At 35.8% G+C, this 22,568-nt stretch overlaps 1 long non-coding RNA gene across 1 annotated transcript; it reads left to right on the top strand.

The window, feature by feature from the left end:
* The first annotated feature begins 4,482 nt into the window (after nucleotides 1-4,482).
* Nucleotides 4,483-7,805, top strand: LOC125255698. The gene is made up of 4 exons (XR_007181966.1): nucleotides 4,483-5,394; nucleotides 5,993-6,102; nucleotides 6,227-6,364; nucleotides 7,444-7,805. It is a non-coding gene; the product is annotated as an uncharacterized LOC125255698 (long non-coding RNA).
* The last annotated feature ends 14,763 nt before the right edge of the window (nucleotides 7,806-22,568 follow it).

Genomic DNA, 22,568 nt, shown 5'->3' with positions numbered 1-22,568 from the left:
TGATGGTTTCACTAGATAACAGCCTTATTTCTCATCTGGGATCGTGTTGAACAATTTGAAGCTGCAGTGAAACTAATTATGACCTTCAACTGTTTGGTGCCCATTGAAGTCTACTATAAGGAGAATAATCCTGGAATGTTTTGATCAAAAACTTTAATTTCTTTTCGACTGAAGATAGAAAGTCATGGATATCTTGGATGACATGTGGGTGAGTACATTTTCAGGAAAAGTTTATTTAAAAGTGGACTAATCCTTTGGACAAACCCAGCGGTTGGGTTAAATGTTTGCCCAACACGCTGGGCAGTTTTATTTAATCCAACTATTGTTTAAAAATTACTGAATTAAAAATAACCCAAAATATGTTGGAAATTAAAAATCAGACACATAATTAGTAGAGGCAACAACAATAATCAAATGGTGAACATTAAATAAAAAAATTAAATCAGCCACAACACAGAACACAAATACACAGAAGTGAAGTGGCAAACCTATAGCACATCCATAAAGTGGAACGCTCGTGCTCACGCACACATTCTCCGCTCTACCCCCCATTTTTATAGTCTCCTCATCCATGGGAGACAATAAAAAAATGCCTTGTGTTACATAATTTGTGAACAAAAAAAAAATCAGTTACAATCCAGAAAACACACAAAAAAATGAAGGGGCGATACCACGACACATCCCACCCCCCAAAACCCACAAAATCACTAATGAGAGATGACAAATGGTTTGCCATAAGTTGCTCTGTTACATAATGTCAAAAATAAATCAGCTGCAATGCAGAACAAAGACAGAAATGATGGAGTGACACCACAACACTTCCACGATGGAGAACAAATGCAAACACACACAACATACACACATATAGCAAACATGATAAACCACATATATAACACTATGTTCAGGTTTGACTGTAATAATGTGTCAATTGCAAAAAATTATACTTCAGTACAAAAAAATGCTAAACTTTGAAAAAGTCATTTTTATTATTATAATAATTTTATAATGTCTAAACATAAATCTAAAATATAGCTGTGAGCAGCAATTATCAGGGTTCAAGCGCTTTAAGGCCTTTTTGCACATGCGTAAAAAGGTATAATGTTTTAATTAGCAAGCCTTTAAACATCTTGATCATAGATGAAATAGACCATTTACAGCCCAAACAGGCAATTTACCAAAGGAAATGAATGGTTTATAAAGATTTTTAACAGTTATCGAGGTTAAGCCAAAAACCTAGGACTAGTTCACCAAAGTTGGTTTTTGAAATAATTTCTGATATTTAACGAAGGATTCGATGGACAGCGGTGGACCTAGTGGCAAAGTTGCTCAGAATGAGGAGTTCTACCATGTGGTACAAATGTTGTGGGCATTCGTGAAAAATCGTGTGATACACAACCCCACGGCCTCTGTTAACCTTGTCTGATAGCTGCTCAAAATTCATTGGCCAATGGCGAAATTTGTTTTTGAGATGCGTCAATGTCCTCATAGACAGTCATGGTACCTCGGATGTAGACACAGCATGCCAAATTTTAAATCGATCGGACTAACAGTGAAGTAGTTATAGCCATTTTTATGGGTTTTTTTCTTGTTATAGCACCACCAAGTGGCCAGTCGCCGCGTCCTTTTTCACATGACCACAAAACGTGCATGATTTATAGATCGAGGGAACGAAATAGTAAATCGTGCAAACGATTTAGCTTATTTTTTTCCTGCATGTCATGTGTGGAGCTCCGTAGATTTCAGTGCTACATGCTTGAACCCTTAATTTAAAAAAAAAAAAAACTTGTGAAAAGATGTATACCCATAAGGAAATGGCAAATGAGCCGTTGAGTAATGCAGAGTTGAAATTTCATGTTATTTTAATTTAAAAGTGTTTGTTATTCAGTTGATGGCAGCAATCTTCCATTAACCATGGCACATTGTCCATGTTATCTCCATGAATGAAAATGAGAAATGTTTATATTTTTTACATAAAATTCACATTAAAAAAAATTACATAAAAAGTTTTTTGGTAACACTTTACAATAAGGTTCATTAGTTAAACATTAGTTAATGTGTAAACTAACATGAACTAACCATGAGCAATATATTTGTTACTGTATTTACTAATCTTCGTTAACGTTAACGTTGAAAATCCAGCTGTTCATTGTTTGTTCATGTTAGTTTACAGTACAATAACTAATGTTAACAAGATTTTAATAAAGTATTAGTTTATGTTGAAATTAACATTAACAAAGATTAATAAATGTTGTATTAGTGCAGTTCATTATTAGTTCATATTAACTAATGTAGTTAACTAATGTTAACTAATGAACCTTATTGTAAAGTGTTACCAGTTTTTTAAATCTATGTTAAAGCATGTATTTTTTATACAGTAAATTAAAAAATACCTTAAATCCTCCCAACACTGCACAGATGTAGAGTAAAAACATTAATAAAGTGAGAGATATTACATTTGTTGTTGTTTTTTAATTACATTATTATGTTAATCTTACAAGGGTTAACAATCTTTTGTCATGCTTTAATGTATTAACTAATATACTAAAGTATCCGATTATAATTTTTAACTGTAGTGTATTATGTGATACTACATTTAAAGTTAATACATTTTAAATGTATTAAAGTGCAGCTTCATCATTACAAATATATAATTACAAATATATTTAAAATGTGACATACAAGTTTAAATGGAAATGACAATAAAGTATATTTTAGTTTACATAAATGCTTATCAGTACGTTCAGCAGTACCGTATTTCAAAGACAATGGATTATGAAATTAAATAAAAAGTGGGTCAAAAAGCCCTCTTAAATGTAAAAAGGAGAGCAATGAAGGAAGGCGGAGACAAGGAACTAGTACAGAATATTTTACAAAACAAACAAACAAACCAAAACTGCAAGCAAACCAAGGAACACGAAGGGCAGGAATACCAGCCAAAACTGACAAACTACACAGCAAACACTAGGACTTATTATACACAAGGGAAAACTAGATTAACATGACACAGAAGAGTTTCCAACTAAATCAAACTAAACAAAAAAAAGTCCAAACAAGAAACTACTAACATGACAGAACCTCCCATTTAAGGAGCAGCTTCCAGATGCTCCACAATACAAAAAGAGTCCAGGAGGGTGGTGGAGTGGAGACGGACAAGGGGGAGGGATGAAGGGCCAGGCCTCTCATACGGAAATGGACCCGGAAACCCAGTTGGAGCAGGGCGCCAGGGCAGACCCGGATGCCAAGGCAGGTCTAGCAAAGCAGGAAACCAAGGTGGAGCAGGAAGCCAGGGCGGAGCTGGAGACCACGGTGGAGCTGGCTGAGATAGAGTTCGCAAAGATGGAGACCACGGTGGAGCCGGCGATGATGGGAAACATGGCGGGGCAAGAGAACAAGGCGGAGCCGGAAGCTGCAGGAGTGCCAGCTGAGAAGGGAGCATAGAGTTCTGGGCTGGCCTCTGTGTTAAATTTATTCACTATAAATTTAATCTACTTGGATAGTATTTGGCGCCATGATGAACATCGCAATGCCAGGTTTGCCTGTGCTGCTGTCGCATTCTTCATGCCGCCTGGATGAAGATGCGCAGAGTCTGCGCAGCCTATTGTGTTGACAGAGTTTAGCGATTTGGTGAAGAGAAAACTTCAGAATAATGTCACGGAGTTCATTCATGAAGTTGTGATTAACAACACACGGCATCCATGTATGTCCGAGCACATGTGCACATTGGTCAGAGCTGGAATAATGCGATTAAGGTGTTTACATGCCTGTTTATTTCGATTAAAATCAGTGTACACCACCTAGTTTAATGCGATTATGTTTACTACGATTATGAGCTTAATCGCATTATTTTAATCAAAGTATTACGTTTATATAAGGTAAAGTTTAATCACAATAATTTGCTGGAACAATTAAATTTGTCATTTTAATGGCGGATTGTACTCCAGAAATGATTTATTGCAATGCTTTTTTTTTCTCAGTTGGTCAGAACAAAATTGGCAGACATGCAAAGCTGGGTAGTAACGGATTATATGTAATCTGGATTACGTAATCAGATTCCAAAAATCAAGTACTTGCAATTAGAGTAAACTCATTTTTAAAATACTCTTAATCAGACTACAGTTACTTTTTTATGGATAACATGATTACATATTATTTACACAATGGCAGTAAGTTGTTCACAATGAATTGATTCTCCTCATTTTTTATTTTTTTAACATTCATATTTTTTTTCATAATAAACCTGCCGCTTGTATACGTTCGTGATTCTTTGAGTTTTTCCGGCGGTGAGGGGGAAATATAGATAAAATACATATATGAAATAATAATAATATATATGAAATATAGATTAAATATTTGATGTAGCAGTGATATTGCTGTGAATTTCATGTTTTTAAATATTTGTTTTTGTAATGTTGCTGTTTTCTAAATTTACTTAATTTTAAGTAAATATGTATTAAAGTCATAAGATGTGATTTTGTTACTATCAGCAAACACTAACAGTTACATTAGTGTTAGTATTTTGAAGCATTAACTGTCCATACATTGCACTTTAAAAAGAATCTGTTGAGGCTCTTGTTGGTGAATAGAATATATTTTTTGGAATATATTATCTGTCAAAATAGTACAAGATCATCCCACAATATATGTGACATCAAATAAGGGTTAGCACAAAAGTAATCTAAATGTAATCCAAAAGTAGTCAGATTACGTTATCCAAAAATGTGTAATCTAAGAGATTATATTAATGATTATGTAGTTTGTAATCAGTAAAGGATTACAATTCATAAGTAATCTACCCAGCTCTGCAGACATGTTACTTACTTTTTCAGATGTCATATTCTGGTGAAAATTATTATTTTGGTCATACTTCCTAGACATAGAATCTGTGATTCTGAAGTACAGTATCCACCGGTGCGGTGACTGACAGCCTCACATTCTCCTCAAAACATTAGATTCATCAGCACTGAAGAGCCATGCCAATGCACAACCCACAAAAATAATAATAACGCAAATAACTGCAATTGCAGGTTTCAAACAGAGATGGCGACAAAGAGGCAAAACTCACGGACTGCAGCTTTAATTGAATTGCAAATAAAATGCAATTAAGTGTCTAAAAACATTCACTCTTATATTATTTTAAAGTATATCGTTTCCATGATAAGTACTATTTTTAAAGGATGCTAAAGTGTATTTTTTCAGAGTGGTTTCCTCTTATGTTATAATGCTTATTCTTTTCTGAAGACTTAAACATTACTGTACTGCTGCTGTTTCTATTCTAGACAATCTGGCAGACCGAAGCGTTATGTAGCCCAGCTGCCGAGCTCTGGCTCTTCAATCACTGTTCAATCAGTGATTCTTTGGAGAGAAGGAGAAAATTGCTTTCTGTTCACTAAGGAGGTAAATCTTAAAGTGATAGATAATAGAAACAGGTGAATGCATGTTAAAAAGCTTCTTGCACTACAAATAGCCATGATTATTATTATGTTTGCAATATTGCATGAATAGCTCTGAACAGCCTTTTTTTTAGATTAGAAAATGTCAGGTATTTTAATATTTATACAAACTGAAACCTGTTCCTTTGGTCCACTATAGCAAAGTCCCTATAAGGCAAGTCAGTCGTCTTGGAAGCCATCCTGGCAACGTACCATCTTGACAATGTTTCTATCTAGGCTGAAGGGTCAGGGTTTAGTTAGTTAGGACAGGCCAGTTCAAAAAAAAACTAATGTTTTTGAGAAGCTGTGAATAAAACTCTGATTATTAGTGTTTTTACAAGAAAATACTTTTTCCAACCTTTCTACTTCACAATTTCACTTTTAATTTGATGAGTTACTTGCTGATTCTCTGTATTCATTTCTGAAATTTGCTAGCAATTGAAAATTGTTTCAACTGTACATCAAATCTGTCATTTATCTCCTTTGATCACAATTCTTAATGAGCAGTGTGCAGACAAAATAACTTTTTTGTAAGCATCAAATAATATTTGATTATATTATAGGAAGGCTCTTTAAAAATCCTTGATAATCGCTACTGAAATGCTAATGAAGGTCCTGTCACAACGGGGCTTGGACACAATGATGAGAGGAGAGTCATATGAACAATGAACAGGTACATTTATTGTTAGAAGCAGCAGGAACACAATCCAGTGAAGGTGAATAATGAAAAGCAGGAGAATCAATAACAATAGAGTCTTTGAATGAATATGCAGATGATAACTGGGTTTGTCTTACAGGGAGTACCGGGCATAGACACACACACATACACAAAGGAGCAGATGAGAGAATGACTTGAATGACTTGAGGGCAAGGATAACAGGGTTTGTAGAAGATCACAGAATCTTACAGAAGGATATTCTCTGGTCATTTTCCAGGTAAACGAGTCTGTATTCTCTTGACGAGGCCAGACAATGACTGGTGGTGTGTGAATGTGTGTGTGCTTTATTGTGCATGTAAAGAGGGTTGAGGAGTGATGGTTGTGTGTGGTTAAGTGCCATGGAGTATCATGAGGAATGCAGTCCGTTTTTGGGGTTGTTTACACAACAACGTTTTCAACCAAAAAGCTTTTTAGTGTGTTATGGCCGTTCATTTACGACAACGGCATTTGGGGACCTGAAATGGTACCATTATCATCTCCATGTAAAGTCTATAAGCATGTGCATTTGACACGAGTGCTGTGTAAAATAACGCGTACGTGCGCAGGAGCGAAGTCTTTCTTTACAAAGTGACATCGCCAACTAATGGTCTGGCATGCATAATACAGCATTTTTAGTGATTGTTGCGGATCCTTGTGAAATCTTTATAAACTTTTTAAAAAACTTTTAATGAATTAATACCTTGAGCTAACTTAATGCAGCTGGCTTAGTACTTGCAGCTTCTTTTAACTAAAAAGCATGACTTTCATTCCTATAGCTTTCTTCCAGTCATATTTCTACAAGAGGTCCGTCTCCTCTTTATACTGTCTCTGACTATAGGAAACTGTCTCTCAGCATTGGAATGGAAGTTATGGCATTGCATACCATTGCTAAGAAAATAACAGTGTTGCATTTTGCATCGGTTCAGCTTTAACAGTATTGGTCTGAACTTGGCAATATGGCAGTGATATGCATGCAGAAGAACACAGGGTGAGATAGGAGGATTGTATTGTGCAATCTGGGGGTCATTCCTGCATGTGACTTGGAGAACAAATCTCCATGTGTTGGGAAAGGAGAGGTGCCATAATCGTACATCCAGCTGAGCATACTGGAGAATCTGTCCGTAATCCTTGAGCAAACGATGTCATCCTCCTGGAATTTATGTGCTGTGCGCTTTTTTTGAGAGGATGGCTTAGGGCAGCTTATAGTGTCATGACCATGTCCAAGGTTCTTCACTGACTGAGCTAATGACTGTCTGCTCCTAAAAATCTGCACTGCTTGACCTCTAGTGATGCTTTTGTTTTTTCTTTTTGGCCCAGGAAATCAAAAACTGTGAAAGATGAAGAAAACAGCATGGTCCTTTAGAAAGTCCGAAATATCTTGTGCCAAGGACACTTGGCAAGTTAATCTTCATTACACACGGTGAATCTGAGCCTTCCTAATACACACTCACTCTGTTCTGTCAGCTTGTTTAAGTGGAAAACAACAAAGTTGCCTTTTTGAGTGTTTAGTGTTATCTTACAATTAGGTCATTTCAGTCACAAAAAGGTTGTTGTTCACTGATTTACTCAAACTGCACTGAAAACAAATGATGTAGGATTTACTTTGAAACAATTTTCACTCAAAAAAAAAAAAAAAAATAGCAAATTTCACAAATAATTAAAAGATTAGTTCACTTTCAAAAAAATGTTTCCTGATAATTTACTCACCCCCATGTCAAAATCGCACTTTCGTATTCTTCAAAATGCTTACACTGTATGTCCTACGCCTTCCCTATTCTACACAGCGCCAGTTCCGTTTTTTTCCGTAAGTTCTTTTTGAAGAATACAAATGTGCGGTTTTGGCGGAAGCATGTGCAAGGCCATCATTTCTTTATATAAAGCATATACATTTACATTTTTTTTCGAAAATGGACAATTGTTTCGATAGATAAGACTCTTATTCCTCGTCTGGTAGCGTTTAAAGCCCTTTGAAGAAAACTGTTCAACCGGGCTCCATTTCCACTATAAGAAATAATCCTGAATGTTTTCATCAAAAACCTTTATTTCTTTTCGACTGAAGAAAGAAAGACATAGAAAGAGTACACTGTAAATTATTGAAATAAAGTGAAAGTTTAAAGGTGCAGTAAGTGATATCAGAGAAACCCTGTTGAAAGTGAATCAGTACAAGCAGCACGACACACCTGTAGCCAATCAAGTAACTCAGTTGAGCAAGAAGGGGATTTGAAGAAAGACTGTAGAAAGAGTCCACTGTAAATTCAAGTACAGTTTACTTTAAAAAAAAGTTTGGAAACCGATTGCCTTATTTTTGCAAAGCAAACTTAAAGGATCTGCTAAATCTGCTAAAAGTAAAGAGCAAACTCTTCCCAAGTAAATTAAGTAATAAATATATAGTTAGTTTAAAGGAACACTCCACTTTTTTCCAACTCCCCTAGAGTTAAACAGTTGAGTTTTACTGTTTTCAAATCCATTCAGCCAATCTCTGGGTCTAGTGGTACCACTTTTAGTATAGCTTAGCATAGTTCATTGAATCTGATTAGACCGTTAGCATCTCCCTCAATAATAACCAAAGAGTTTCAATATTTTCCCTTCAGTATTTAAAACTTGACTCTTCTGTAGTTACATCATGTACTAAGACAGACGAAAAATTAAAAGTTGCGATTTTCTAGGCCAATATGGCTAGGAACTATACTCATTCCGGCGTAATAATCAAGGAACTTTGCTGCCGTACCATGTGTGCAGCAGGTGCAATGATATTTCGCAGCGGCTGTGACCCCCTGTTTGCACAGTGAGTGTGGCTTGCAACCATGGAGACATTTGTGAGAGACGCTGCGTAATATCATTGCGCAGATCGGCTGAATGGATTTGAAAACGGTAAAACTCAACTGTTTAACTCTATGGGAGTTGGAAAATGAGCCTATTTTCAAAAAAAAGTGGAGTGTTCCTTTAATCTCAGTCCTAGTTGACACTCTAGAATATTTACTAATCGTACTTAGGATTTAATAGTAAGATTACTGGAGGAATTCCATTTAACTAACAGTGTTTTATTGTGTTCAGCAAACATCTATTATTCTCAACATGGCTTTAATCTGCCATTTTAAGCTACGAAGACTTGGAAAACTATGTGCAATTGGTTTCCACATTTTCTTCAAATAAAGTGAAAGAAGAATAGTATGTTGTACTGACAAAAGCTTTGTTAGTATAGTTCACTTACACGAGAGTACTACTAACTAAAAGAAGAACTGTAGAGAGTACTTAATTTACTTTAAATAAAATGTTATTGTCACCATTGTTGTGGTTTGCATGCTGAATGTTGAGATCTGTGTGTGGCTCAAGCGTGGTCAGCTGTAAGCTACTGTTACAGATACTCAATTAAAAGTTTAACAAGATGTTGATAACATAGTGTTAGCACAAACATTTTAAAACATTACTACTGAATACGAAAATTAAAAATTATCTTTTTATTACTTCTCTTCCTTTGAAACCACAAACTGTAACTTTTTAGGAAAATCAACATCAAACTAATTGATCTTAAAAGATTAGTCCACTTTTAAATAAACTTTTCCTGATAATTTACTCACCCCCATGTCATCCAAGATGTCCATGTCTTTCTTTCTTCAGTTGAAAAGAAATTAAAGTTTTTGATGAAAACATTCCAGGATTTTTTTCCATATAGTGGACTTCAATGGGCACCAAACAGTTGAAGGTCATAATTAGTTTCACTGCAGCTTCAAATTGTTCTACACAATCCCAGACGAGAAATAATGGTCTTATCAAGAGAAACAATTACTAATTTTCTAAAAAAAAAAAATGAAAATTTTATACATTTTAACCAGAAATGCTCATCTTGAACTAGCTATCTTCTTCTTCTCTATTTGAATTCCAGCAGTGTAGACACTGCTAAGCATATTACTGCCCTCCTCAGGTGAAAGTTTTGAACTAATTTATATATGCAATATGCTAGTTCAATAGTATATAACACGCATGAGTTATGAGTTATGAGTGCACGCATGCAGTACGTGATGTAGTCTAGTAGGTTTGACTAGTGCGCGTGCATATTTAGAGTGTACGCTTTCACTGCGTGATTTAGGCTCCTAAAATGCCTTTTATAATGACCCAGAATTCAAGATAAGGGGCAAAAATGCCCCTGTATATATTTCATATTTATATAATTGAATTAAATGTAATCAATATTACACAAAGAGCACCGTTTATTAGTCTATTAGCATGATTACAAATGTGATATTGATCTTATTCAGCATACAGTTTAATGAACAAGAACTTAATATCAAGTGACTTACATTTAAGACACCAAATCGCCTGTTTCGCTGTATTTCGCCAACGAAAATAATTCCAAAGTCCACAGAATTGTTTTGCGTCTCTGAGCAACACTTCCTGAGTGAATCAGCCGTTTGAATGAATCGGTTGAATCTCAACGATTCGCTCATTAACGGTGATTCGCTGCCACCTACTGGCGAGTTTAATTTCACATTGTCACAGACACGTCAGGTTCCACCTCACTCCCTTACCCACGCACCCAATCACCAGCATACTAATCACCGCCACCTGAAGATCATCAGCACCATCATTACCACCACTATAGAACCACCACACTCACACACACTCACTGTCCGGTCTCGTTTGCACTACAGCACATGTATGCTTACCTTAAGGACTCCCAACGACATACTTACCTGCTCCAGCGATCTCCTTCATCTCCTTCGTCTCCTGTTCTCCTCGTGTGCCTACCTGCCTGTGTGTGTGAGTGTCTCCGTCGTCTCCCTCCATTGCATCTCTCCTCCAGCATCTGCAAGTTAAAAAGGACAGTATTACATTCCCTTCATCTCTCAAGAACTTTATATCTGCTTGCTATCACCCAGTGCTCTGCTATTTGTGAAATAAAACTTACCTGGATTGCTTTTACCTCTGCCTCCGTGTCTCTGTTGTAACACACATATAAAGTGTCTTCATTTTTTTTAATATAATTTCATATAACAGTATTTAATGTTTTATATTTTTAACATTAAAAGTATTTTTATGCATCTGTAACTGCTCTTGACTGATTAACTTTAATAAAGTTTAATCTATTCTATAGTTATATAGTTAAACATTAGATTACAATTTCTGTACCTGAAAATCTCCTGTTTAAACCTACATGAAAAACTTGAAAAGCACCATTTATTTCATTTATATGTTTGTTCTTTTGTATTTATTTGTGCTATTACTCGTAATTTGATTATTTGTTACTATTTTATTACTTACTGTTTATTTGTATAACAATATTTAAAATATAAGTTAATAGCTTTTGGTGTCATAACCCTATTTATTGAGGTTAAATGTAAAAAAGACAACAAAAACAATGACTATGCTTATTTTATAGGCCCATTTTCTTGTCTTTTACTTTTATTAATTTTTTGTTGTGGGGCCAGTGATAATTTTGGCAGGGCAAGTAAATATTTGAACCACTGACCCGACCGGGCCAGTAGAAAATATCCTTAGCGTTGAGCCCTGTTACATTATAACATGTCAGCAGAAATAATAACATATTAAGTTCAAATGAGCAACTAATTCCGAAAGCAAAACACCATCGCTTCTGCAGTACTTGGCAGGCGTCCAATATCTAACCACAAACGTGTCAACGTGACCTGTCGCACCGGAACACTTGAAGAACAATTGAATATAACAAGCATACATACTCTTAAATATAAAAGAAGAATGACCATAAGGGTACAATAAAGTGTAAATACTTGAAAATATGATGAGAATTAATATATAAAGTAGGAGTACATAAATATATGAAATCAAAAGTAAAATTGATAAATCATAAGCCATAAATGATTAACATTAATATGAATGAAATGCATGAATATGAATATTGACCATTTTGGATCCACCAATTACTCACCCTCATGTGGTTCCACACCCATAAGATCTTCGTTCATCTTCAGAACACAAATTAAGATATTTTTGATGAAATCCGATGGCTCAGTGAGGCCTGCATTGCCAGCAAGATAATTTACACTTTCAGTGCCCAGAAAGCTGCTAAAGACGTATTTAAAACAGTTCAAGTGGTTCAACCTTAATGTTATGAAGCAACAAGAATACTTTTTGTGTGCCAAAAAACAAAACAAAATAACAACTTTATTCAACAATATCTATTGATGGCCGATTTCAAAACACTGATTCGAATCTTTTGTGTCGAATCAGCGGTTCGGAGCGCCAAAGTCACGTGATTTCAGCAGTTTGGTAGTTTGACTCGTGATCCTATGGGCAGTTTGATCTGCCCGTTTTCCAACAATAACTGATTTTAGTTACTAATCATTATACGTTTGACTGTAACATTTTAACTGTATTCATTTTGTTTAACTAAATTAATTAATTTTGGTTTTAGATGATGTCAAAGTTTCAGGGTAAAAGGTTGCCATTAAGCAAAAGTGTAAAAAAAGAAAATTAAAATCCGAACAGCACAATAGGTTTTTCTGTGAATGGTTTCTCAGGATACATCGATATTTTGATTCTTGAACGTTCTAAACATGTGCATTTCTGCCTATCACAGTCTAGGGAAATAACTTTTCATGCATGTGCTGAAATGACCTTCATATTATCTGCCAACACAGGACATAATTGCTCTTAACATGCTGACAGCAGGTATTTCTGATAACTGCAGGTGTTTTATTGGCCAAAAACACAGTGCTGTTAACTGCAATTGCTGATAAACTATCAAATTCAAAGGTGAGACTGATACAGTTAGAGTTACCTCTGACACCCTCATATACAGTACTTGCTGTATATTGATTTACTAGATTTACTAGTGTCAATCAGTGTTGAAGGTCGCCAGTGACGGTGATGTCTGACATAATGTGAATAAAATATCTGACGAGTGTCGATAGCTCAAAATCAGAAGGTTAAACATCTTAAAAGCAAAAACAGATATTACATATTATCAGGGCTGTCAGTTTAACGTGTTTATTTAGTGTGAATAATAATAAAAATAATGTAATTAAAAATAAATGTATGTAAATAAATTACTTAAATTTTGATATTTTTGTAATGTCTATTCAGTGAGTTCATCTCCCACTATGAATTAAATGTCTGAATTATCTATATTGAGGGAGATATGCAGATAACTGCAGTCGTTTGACTAGTTAATGAACATATCATTTATTCAATTAAAATTAAAACTTAATTTTAACACCCCTATATAAACACACACAACACTGCAAAGTCTTTCTCGAAAGATTATAAAACAGAGTCTGGCCTTGTATATCTCTAAGAGGAATTATGTTTGCCTTTCTGTTCCTCTGTTATCCATGTGATACGGTTGTTTAGAGTCTGCTGTCGCATGTTAAAACTGGAACATGACGTAAGCTGGTAACCAAACTAAAAACAGCCATGGAGATTAAAACACGGTTCTGGTTAGCAAAATCTACTGTTATTATTGCAAAGCAGTAAAATACACAGGCAGTACAAATGAACAACATTGTTGCAGAAAAACACCACAACCCTGCAATTTAAACCCCATTAGGGAAACCGGGATTTCCTCCCAAGTTCTTGAACAAAAACATCCTCATTGTACATTTGAAGACAATATGTTTTTTTATAGCTCTATGGAAGCAGTGTGGTACTCAATTGCCAGGTTTTTTTCCATTGTTTTTCCCTTAATGCTCTATTTTACATGCGTTACTGGGGGTATAGGCATATTCACACCATATATTCTCTGCAAATATTCTTTCTTTTTGCTTTTACAAGACAGCAGCCTGTTTTTGTTTTGTTTGTTGTTGTTTTTTTCCCTTCGGCTGATGATGACAAGTGACCGTCTAATGAGTTTTCGCTCATGTTTTCTGAGGCTCTGCTGCCACACAATCCAGCACTGGAGTGGCAACAACCAACTAAAAGTGCTATTGTGTGTGAGGATTGTTTTATTTTAAAATTTAAATATAACAAAGTTTACGAGCCCTTTTTGCTACAGACATAGCTTTAATCTCATTTGAAAATCCGCAGCGTAAATATACAGCGTAAATATGTACAATAATATATCAGAATATTACTGTTTTTATGGTATTTTTGATCAAATAAATGCAGCCTTACGGTGGCCCAGTAGTGCACAACACAACGAAACTCAAAAAGCAAACATAAGTTCACAACACAACGAAATAAAGCCACAACACAACAGAATCGAGCCACAACACAATGAAATCGAGCCACAACACAACGGAAATGCTCCCGACCACTTGGGGGCTCTCGGAGCTCGGTAATGTTAGTATTCCTTGCCACTGTTCTATAAAGTCGACAGTCTTACAAAGATATTAATACCATAATTAATCATAGCAAAATAAAACTATTATAAAATGGATGATAAATTAGAAATAAAATGAATAGTTAAATTTTAAAGTTTTTTTCCTGATAGATAACATCAAGTAGTTTTTTCTTGTTGAATATCCTGTTTCACTCAGAAATACATCTTATTAGTTCACTTTAAAAATTGACTTTTGTTCATCGTTGGAACAAAAATTAAGATTTTTTTCTCATATTTTTTGTCCATCGCTTGAAAGTCCACTTTTTGATGATTGAAAGTCTTGGTTGTGTGCACTTTCAATGGACAGACCAAAATTGTGAGTGTTTCTGAAGATGATCAAACGTCTAATGGGTTTGGAACAACATGGCAGTATTTGGACTTTTTGGGTGAACTATCCCTTTGAGGAAGTAAAATGGGTTGCAAACTGCATTTCATGTTGACTTTAACTCCATATCCTTATTTTATGCAATAAATCTGTTTATCATTTGGCTGACTTTGAAATAAAGCTAAAGTTGCAGGTACATGAGCATGTGAAATCAATGAACTTTACACAGAAGCCCTGTCCACAAACACATCCACAGCTCAGTCTCCAGCTCACATTGTCTTCTGCTGGTAATTCAATTCTGCTGCTGTAATGGAACTCTGTGGAGTGTGTCAGAGCTGTGATTGCTCACAACATCTAATCTGCAGAGATAAGGGAAGAGCTAGCTTTGACTGAGCCGGGGAAAACCCACGCAGGGTTCATCTGATCGGCTTTATAAAAACCTGCTCCAACGTGAAGAACATCTCTGGCTTGATTTCTTCAGTTTGTGTTTCACTGTCTTCTTCAAAGGTCTCCCTTGATGCTCTTTAGTTCTTACTGGCACAGCCCAGGCGATTTTATCGCTCAAAGTTCTTTTTCATTACTCGGGAGACTTAGTGATCTCAGTTAAGTGTTTACTTCCTCAGATTGATTAGGATACATTAAAACTAGACAGAAATGAGACAATTGTTGTCATACAGTCAAATCTCTAAATTGATGCAGATTTTGGGATCTTGGCAAATCTTTTGAGAAAAGATGGATGTGTAGATACATAGAAGCTTGTCTCCACCACAGAATAAAAAATAAAACGGTAATTGCGGCTTTTTATTTTACAATTCTAACTTTCTTTCTCACAATAATACTGAGAAAATAGTCAGAATTATGAGTTATAAACAATAGCAATAGCAAGAAAAAGTCAGAATTGTGAGATAAAAAGTCACAATTACCTTTTTAATTGCGAGTACGTAATTGCGAGTTTATATCTCACAATTCTGAGAAAAAATTCAGAATTGCCGGTTATAAACTTGAAATTGCGAGAAACAGAGTCAAAATTGCAAGATATAAACTGGCAATTGAGAGGGGAAAAAAATGTATTGTGAGATAAAAAGTCACAATTACTTTTTTATTTATTATTTCCGTGGAGGAAACAAGTTTCCGTAGCTACATGTGAGATTAGGGTTTTTAAGCAAAAAAAGTTTGAGAAGCAACGGATACATACACTATCAAAACTCTCCGACTGCTCTCCATTTAATCTTGTTATTGTCTAGACAAACAATGTAGAGAACAAGATATGATTTTTCTCTTGCATGGGAGTCTCCTGGTTATGTAAATAATTACTAACAATCAGGAATGTGTATATCCATGTGAATCCAGATATAAAGGGAAGGCTGAGGTTTGTTTAGGATGTATTACGTTGATTTTAGTGAACTAGCCATATAGAAATTTCAGTAACAGCTTGTTCAGACTCCCGTGCAGCTCTCTTGAGTGAAAACATAAATGCTCATTTCTTCTTCCCAGAGTGTTTTTGGAAACCCTGGGGCTGGCACAAAGTCACGCTGTACATATTCCTGTTAAATGAAGTCATCTCAGAGCAATTGTTGGCTCTGTGCACCAATGTTTTCTAGTATGTTAAACTCGTAAAACAGCAGGGTTCTCACTGACATTACGAGAAATGTGATTCAGTATATCCACCAAATGTATATTAAGCCAGTAGGAGGGATTGCAATGATATGTCTTTAATGTGCAACCCTGTTTCTCATTTGCATCAATCAACATGTAACTACAAACCTATTTATAAGACCGGTTCTCATCTAGTTTCAGTTGTATAGCAATCCCACTAACATAACACCCATGTAAAAAAAAAAATGTTCTAAGAATGTTTTGCTAATGATCCCATGAAGATATAAAAACATCTCTGAACATTTAAAGGGGGCATATTATGTCCCTTTTTACAACACATAATATAAGTCTCAAGTGTCCCCAGAATATGTGAGGTTTCAGCTCAGAATACCACAGTTCATGTATTATACCATGCCCAAAATGGCCTTTTTTGGGTGGAAGCAAAAACACAGTGTTTTCCTGTGTGTATCTTTAAATGCAAATGAGCTGCTGCTCCCCGCCCCCTATCCAGAAGGGGGCTGTGCTTTAAGTGTGTTTATGCCAGTGGTTCGCAACCGGGGGGCCTCCGGGGGGCTGTGAGATAACTTAAAATTAATTTAAATATATTAATAGAATTCATTCATTTTATTACTAATACATTACAGACTGAATGGTGGCTCAAAACACCCAATCCCTTCATGAACATATAAAATACGCAAACTCTCTCAGTTGGATAAAGAAAACCAGTGTCGCTAATACAGTTTTGATGGATGACGATTGTAACAAACAAACCGTGTATGCGTGCTCTCGGCTCACTGATCGCTATAACATCGTATTTCTGCATGAACATAGTTCACTATATTCTCGTAGTTGTCAAAATGAATGTACTGTGAGTGTTTTATAATGGATGCTCACTGAAGAAGCGTGTTTTGAAGACTTTTGTACTTATGTACACATGGGCATCAGATGCTCCAATAAACACAATTCCTTGTTCTGACAGAGGAACTGTTCACTAATGACACCAACCCACCTTCAGATGGCTGAGTTTCCACACATTCAAAATGTTTTTATTTTTCATTTGTATTTTGAATGGATCTGTATAGCAGCTAAATGTTGGCATTTTCCTGTGGTCTTGTTTGGTATGGCAGGTTGACTTGTGTGTATTTGTTTAAGTTACTGTATAACATGAGCAGAGTAAGTAAATCTATCTTGAATTTATTTTGTTTAAAAAAAAATAATAACATGGATGGGGGGGGGGGCTTGGAGTAAAAAAGGTTGAGAACCACTGGTTTACAGCATGTTGCAATTACTGTATAAGATTCCAACTTGTAAAAAGCACCCACATCCTTATAGAACTTGTAATTTCAACTTCTAGACCTGGGAATTTTCTAAGAGATCCTACTTGTACCATGTGACCGTGTACCACCTGACTGGTGCAGAATCATTTAGTTTGTTGATAGTTTTGCCATAAGAACGCAAAATTCCCATTCCGAGGACGTGAACAGCTCTGAATAGATCACCTGTTGTCATCTCAAAATTACAGTAATTACAACATAGTGTGAACGCAGCATTGTACAGCTCGTGCCCTGGATGCTCTAGCAACAACAAAACAGGAAAAACAGTATGGGGCAGTTTCCACAGATTGCGGTTTTGCATTCCACTGCTCTACTTTTCCATTATTTTGTAAACACGCGCTAGACAGACCTTGCTTTTTTTCTCCCATTTGGGGCCATTCACAATTGACACCTTGCCTTTTCCACTTCCTGCGTCTCTCGTTTTGACACAAAGGCGCAGGCAGTGGAAAATAAAAGGTGTTGAGATGCGTTTTTTAAACGCAAGTTAAACTTCTTTTAACTTGAGCGCTGTGTTTTTATAACACAGTTTCCAGAGTGAGACGCTGTAAAGATGCAAGACGCAAGCGCAATGGTCTGATTTTGCAAAGTAAGACGGTCCTGGATCAACATATTTTGTTGATCCTGAAACAACATTAAAGGTGCCCTAGAACTAGTTTTAACAAGATGTAATATAAGTCTACGGTGTCCCCTGAATGTGTCTGTGAAGTTTCAGCTCAAAATACCCCATAGATTTTTTTTAATTAATTTTTTAATTGCCTGTTTTCAGCCATAATTACATATGCACCGATTTAGCGCGTGGTCCCTTTAATTCTGGCGCTCCCCCCGCCCACGAGCTCTCGACTGCCTTAAACAGCATTTAAACAAAGTTCACACAGCTAATATAACCCTCAAAATTGATCTTTACAAAGCGTTCGTCATTCATGCTGCATGCATGCATCGATTCCTGTGAGTATAGTATTTATTTGGATGTTTACATTTGATTCTGAATGAGTTTGAGGCTATATGCTCCGTGGCTAACGGGCTAATGCTACACTGTTGGAGAGATTTATAAAGAATGAAGTTGTGTTTATGAATTATACAGACTGCAAGTGTTTAAAAATGAAAATAACGACGGCTCTTGTCTCCGTGAATACAGTAATAAACGATGGTAACTTTAACCACATTTAACAGTACATTAGCAACATGCTAACGAAACCTTTAGAAAGACAATTTACAAATATCACTAAAAATATCATGATATCATGGATCATGACAGTTATTATTGCTCCATCTGCCATTTTTCGCTATTGTTCTTGCTTGCTTACCTAGTCTGATGATTTGGTTGTGCACATCCAGACGTTAATACTGGCTGCCCTTGTCTAATGCCTTTTATAATGTTGGAAACGTGGGCTGGCATATGCAAATATTGGGGGCGTACATATTAATGATCCCGACTGTTACGTAACAGTCTGTGTTATGTTGAGATTCGCCTGTTCTTCGGAGGTCTTTTAAACAAATGAGATTTATATAAGAAGGAGGAAACAATGGAGTTTGAGACTCACTGTATGTCATTTCCATGTACTGAACTCTTGTTATTCAACTGTGCCGAGGTAAATTCAATTTTTCATTCGATGGCACCTTTAAACATATCCCTAACCCTAAAACCTAACGCTAACCATAACTTATCCCTAAAATCAGAGGGAAATGTTAGGTGAATAACACTGATGTAGAAGCACCTAACCCTGGTTGTAAGCCTAAACTTGACATAAACTCTAAACTTGTCCCTCAAATCTGATTGGCTGATTGGAATGTTGAGATAAACATGGCAGACTGTGTACAGCTCACTCAGGGGAGAAGCTAAGCTAAAAGGGTAGATTCCGTCAGCAGTCGTGGGCGGGGCCTGTTACACTGTGACGTCACAATGTATAGAAAACGCGATCGACTCATTTTAATTTATGGGGAATATAAAAAAAGGCATGGGTGAATTTTCACCGTTATAGGGTGGTTGTGCACACTGCAGACACATTTATGTTCAAATGCCATAAAAAAATTTATTTTGCATAGAAAGTCTACTTTAAAACAAAATTTTTTCTTGGTTATTCAAATGTTAAGAGAACATTCAAAAGTACCAAATATATTATTTAAAAAACTTTAGATGAACAACCATCTAAAACATTTCAGGAAAAAACATTCTATGAACGAAATACATTTTTTGTGCTAATGTTTTGAGAACATTATAAAATACCAGATAACTCTGAAAGAGTGTTCTTTGAAAGAATATTGTATTAGTATTAGCCATATAACCAAATGACAGATGATTTTTTTCCAAAATACCCTTGTTTGGTCGACGCCTTTGACGTCAACAGCAAAAGATATGGGAAATGTTTTCTTCTCCCTTTTAAAGGCTGATATCACCATATCAGAACAGGTTGTGACCAATTTTTAGGGAGGCCTAATATCTAGAGAGAACTAACCATTAGCATTCCCATTCATCACAATTGCATATGCTCGGCTGGGAGAGGAGGACCCAATGAAAGTATGTGATTTGAAACCTTTTTGAGCCAATCACCTGAGCTGTAAATGCCATGTGACTAATCAACTGGAAAATTACACAATGATGACAGTGACTGACTGATGGCACCACGAAAACACACAACCCTCTTCACTAGTGACTATCCTGAACAGCAAGAGAACAAGAAACGTTTAAGAGCCTCCAATATTTAATTTAATATAAGATGAAATATTTACGATTATATGTTGCTTGTAAAAAAAAATGGTTTTAGAATTCATGGCCATTTTTTTAATGTCTATCACTGAAGAAAGATCAAAACTGGACCAAAAAGGACCAAAAGTAATTACATTTAAAGGTCAGACGGATCATTTTTCAGCACCCTTGAAGGGCCTTTCCCCAAACAAAGGCAATATTGTTTCAGGATGGATTTCTTTTTTTCATTGAACTCTCCCAATAACTCTATATATTGGACAGTCTTCCTGTGGAAAAGATTTTCCCTCTCCTGGAAGAAACAACATTAGTCACAAAGCTCTTCAATGCTGTCGGCATGGGAGCAGCATGAACTGTTTCAGCCTTAAAGGTCCCGTTCTTCGTGATCCCATGTTTCAAACTTTAGTTAGTGTGTAATGTTGTTGTTAGAGTATAAATAAAATCTGTAAAATTTTAAAGCTCAAAGTTCAATGCCAAGCGAGATATTTTATTTAACAGAAGTCGCCTACATCGATCGGCCAGTTTGGACTACATCCCTCTACTTCCTTCTTTAATGACGTCACTAAAACAGTTTTTTGACTAACCTCCGCCCACAGGAATACACAAGAGTTGCGTTTGTAGAGTGTGTTTGTCGCCATGTCGTCGAAACGCTGTTATTTTCATCCCGCAGTCCAATCACCGGGTCTGATTCCGGCTCAAATTGATAGGGTAAAATTAAAGACATGTTTACAATAACACTGAGCGCGTGCATCTCCACGTTATGGTAAGAGGCGTGACCTTTCCGGGCACGGTGCGCTAAACTGCTGTCGAATCACAACACAGGAACCGCTGGCACAATCAGAACTCTTTACGTATTTCTGAAGGAGGGACTTCATAGAACAAGGAAGTCATCAGCCCGTTTTTATGACAGTGGAAACAGCGGTATACAGATAAGTAAATTATGTGAAAAATACTGTGTTTTTTTACACGCGAAACATGAACACGTTATATTGCACACTATAAACACAATTAAAGCTTCAAAAAAACCACGAAAAACGGGACCTTTAATGTTTTAGCATAATTGTAACATATTAGAAATATATATAATTTTGTATATAGTTAATATGCAGACAGGAGGCTGATATGCTCTTTATACAGCATGAAAGTGCTTTGCATGCATAATAGAAAATGACAATATTTGCCCTTGTGGTAAAAAACGTGATGCACGTAACTGGCATGCAGATAAGCGATAATGATAACCAATTATCATATAACCCCAGTTGCACACAGACTTTGCTCATGAAGTATCAATCACAGGGGCAAATTATGGTGGGTAATCTATTAGACCTCAGTTCATAATAGCAATAGAAGTTCCTATCAGAGGCATCATTAAAATGCACAGCTCATAATGACAGGGCATTAACAGCAATATAATAACTTTAAAAGTATCTGATCAGCAGTCGTTTTATCTGTGTTGTATCAGCAAGAAAAGTCCGATTACTGAGGAATTACCAGAGTTTTATGCTTATGGAATAGGTCACTGTTTAATAGCATGGTTAAATATTTATTATTTGGTTTCTAAACAAACTAGCTATTACAGTTTTTTTCAATCGCTAACAAGCACTAAACCATACATCAGATACTGTTTCTAAACTCTTAACACAGACTCACACCTACAAAACACAATTGGCCAAATGGATAATTTTCTTCTCAAAAACACATTTTGTTAAATATATACTAAATCTTCATTTCAAAATAGAACACATCTTTCTCTGCACACACTAACTTTACCAAAACACTGGAAATCTGACTCAAAATTAAATTATTCTGTCAAAGAATAACACTTGTTTTCACCTCACAAGGTACATGCAGTCAATCAAAGTACACCAGGTTTCAAAATACTGGCTATTGTTGACATTACAAAAACTGCATAGACTTTTAGGTTTCAGTTTTACAGGTATTTGCATACAAAACATCCACCGTTTTACACTAAATTTCTTGGTTAGGTACTGTATGTCCAAATGTACAGTAATGTTCACATTCAAAAGCATTCCAGTAAAAAGCCATTTTTTTCCTTTACTGTTTACTGCAGAAGGTACAGTAGAAACACGGTATGATAGAACAGAAAAGGTTTTACAGTATTGCTTACAGTGAACAAAATATCCATGAAACACATAAGAGCATTCTGAACAAAAAAACAACAGCAAAAAGCCC

The sequence above is a fragment of the Megalobrama amblycephala genome, linkage group LG20 (genome assembly GCF_018812025.1).
Source record: "Megalobrama amblycephala isolate DHTTF-2021 linkage group LG20, ASM1881202v1, whole genome shotgun sequence".
In the NCBI taxonomy this organism is placed as follows: domain Eukaryota; kingdom Metazoa; phylum Chordata; class Actinopteri; order Cypriniformes; family Xenocyprididae; genus Megalobrama; species Megalobrama amblycephala.
The sequence above is the reverse complement of the archived record's forward strand: the minus strand, read 5'-3'. Positions and strand labels throughout refer to the sequence as shown.